Source organism: Etheostoma spectabile, chromosome 15 (assembly GCF_008692095.1).
Source record: "Etheostoma spectabile isolate EspeVRDwgs_2016 chromosome 15, UIUC_Espe_1.0, whole genome shotgun sequence".
In the NCBI taxonomy this organism is placed as follows: Eukaryota; Metazoa; Chordata; class Actinopteri; order Perciformes; family Percidae; genus Etheostoma; species Etheostoma spectabile.
In genome coordinates this window covers 21390981-21393776 of record NC_045747.1, presented here as the reverse complement: position 1 = coordinate 21393776, position 2796 = coordinate 21390981, and the positions used below count along the sequence as shown (strand labels likewise).

General features: G+C 39.6%; 1 long non-coding RNA gene across 1 annotated transcript; it reads left to right on the top strand.

Moving 5' to 3' along the window:
- Nucleotides 1–697: 697 nt before the first annotated feature.
- LOC116703051 (uncharacterized) lies at nucleotides 698–1371 on the top strand. Its single transcript, XR_004335323.1, has 3 exons — nucleotides 698–762; nucleotides 889–1056; nucleotides 1274–1371. It is a non-coding gene; the product is annotated as an uncharacterized LOC116703051 (long non-coding RNA).
- The last annotated feature ends 1425 nt before the right edge of the window (nucleotides 1372–2796 follow it).

Sequence of the window (2796 nt, the reverse complement as noted above, 5' to 3'; positions counted from 1 at the left end):
ATACCATCCCAAAATAGATTGGTTCATCACAACGGCTATGCAGTCAGAGTCGCTTGACTCAGTTATGTCATCAAGGGATAGAAGAGGGAGGCATGTCCCCTCAAACAAACTGAACTACGGCCAAATAAAGGATCCCACAGAATCTTATGAGCCCTCCATTAGCCACTACAGAACAAGAACACTGTGTATGCGACAGATTTTATTGTTGATGGAAACTTTCAATGAAGAAGGAAAAAAAACAAAAAAAACACACACGTGTGCTGCTGCATAGGTTATAAAACACACAACCCTGCTGGAGGCAAGCTGCTATTAATGACAAAAATGAATAAATTAAAAACCCTTACTGGTAAGGCTTTAGTTTGTAGAAATTGCATTATTGTTGATTAGCCATCGCAGTAAAGTTCAAGTGCTGCTGCTTTTCTTTACAGTATTTAATTTTGCTTGATGGCTTTAATAGCATGACACTTAGGGGATCAAATGAAAAGATCATTAACAGGCAAAATTTATAAATGGAAGTATTTTTAATTTGACACACTGAATGCTTTTAATTGTTCAGTTTCAGATCAGTTTATGCCTTTGCATCTCTCTGATCCAGTTTCAAGAGTTTAGACAGAGTTAAGGAAGAAAACTGGAGATGTTGTATTGTGATGGTTTAGTGTGGTAACCCTAAATCATATGCACTTCCATATACTTCCACAGACGTCCTGCCCACCAGTGAACAAGCTCATGGACCTCTGGCCTGGTCTCAAAATAGAGTCTGAGGTAATAGGGATCAGCACTCATTTGGCCGCTATTTTCTACTTTATAAATGTGTGCTAGATTCTTCAAAATGAACTGCTTTTTTAAGTGGCATTGCTATATTCTCCTCCTGCTGTTATTTCAATGTAGATATATGCAGAGTTCCAGCGGATTACAAATCCGAACCTGCCGAACACATTCTATGCTGGGCTTGACTGCCATCTTCCTCAACTGATGACCTTATTCAGACAGAAGGCATCAAAAACTGGGAAGACAGTGGATGCTCTAGGTGACATTTAAAAAATCCACAATGAACAGGTAAATAGATTATTACACATTTCATAGGTTGAAACAGTGGAACAAATCAAATGAGCTTTGTGAATTTTGCAGTTAGTCCACTTTGTGTTTGCCATTTATCTGATTGCATTAAAAATGTTAACAGATCATTTGTGGACATATGTTCTGATTGGACTGTTCAAATCAGCTTTGTTCAGTAAACTCTACAGAACATACAATTCTGATTTTATCTGAATAGGACATACACGACATCCACACCAAGCGCATTACTGTTCTCCACTCCCTTCCTGTGTATCTGCGTAAGGATGTTTCTGGATTTGTCAGAACCTGCATAGTGAGTCTACTTAAGTCACTAACATATTCTATAGTGTATTATGTAAACAGTTCATCAAAATACTAACATGTTTTAGGACGTACCTTGGTTTAGCCTTCTAAGTCTTTCTTTAGATTGCCTCAATTCTTTTGAGTTCTGGTAACTTATTCGGGTCTACATTGTGTGTGTAGCTGTTTGTGGTGCGCGTTCAGGTCTGTTCGGCCTCTAGCTGCACTTGGCTGTCCCACAGCCTCCCCATAGATGGCATTAAAATTTCCATGCTCCCCGATTCTCCCCAAAAAAAAACAATTCTGAAGAATGTGCGCTGTGCTCTTGCAGTCATTTGTGCAGGACAACCACGCCTAGGGAGAGTAGCAACAGTGCTTAACTTTCTCCATTTGTAGACAGTCTGTCTTACCGTGGCCACTGTGTAACTAACTTTGTTTTGCAATCTTAACTGCCCAACACCTCAAGTACTGAAGCTGCTAGATCATGAGTTTTTTTTTTTATGTGACATTCTCAAACTTCAATAATCTCTATTTTACACAGTAAATGTACCAAAGTACAAATGACAGCTGTGCAGTGTTGCTGAAATCTGTGGCCTCACCCACCATAACTGCAACAAACTACTAATCTACCTATCTACTAATCTATTTTTATATGGCATCATTTAGCACCTCTGCAACACCATTTATGAGATAATTTTGAATTTTCCAAGAACTTCCTGTAAAAACAGTCGTACAGTTGCAAGAAAAAGTATGTGATCCCCTTGGGATTATGTGGAGTTTTGCATGAATTGGTCCTAAAATGTGCTCTGAACTTTATCTAAGTCACAACAACAGAAAACCACAGTCTTCCGAAAATAATACTCCACAAACATTAGATGTTGCCATGGTTTAATTGAACATAACATGTAAACTTTCACAGTCCAGGGAGGAAAAAGTATGTGAACCTTTGGACTTAATAACAGGTTGACCCTTTTTTGGCAGAAATAACCTCAACCAAACGTTTCCTGTGGTTTCAGATCAGACCTGCACAACAATCTGGAGTAATTTTGGACCACTCCTCTTCACAATACTGTTTCAGTGTAGCAATATTGTTGGGATGTCTGGTGTGAATCGCTCTCTTAAGGTCATGCCACAGCATTTCAATCCGGTTGAGGTCAGGACTTTTTGTTGAATTACTTGTATGCTTTGGGTCATTGTCCTGTTGCACCCATCCTCTGCGGAGCTTCAATTGGCGGACAGATGGTTGTCTATTTTCTTGCTAAATGTTTTGATAAACTTTGGAATTCATTTTCCCAGCAATGACAGCAATCCGTCCAGGCCCTGAGGCAGCAAAGCAGACCCAAACCATGATGCTCCCTCCGCCGTGTTTTACAGTGGGGATGAGGTTTTGATGTTGGTGTGCTGTGCCTTTTTTCTCCACACATAGTGTTGTGTGTTCTT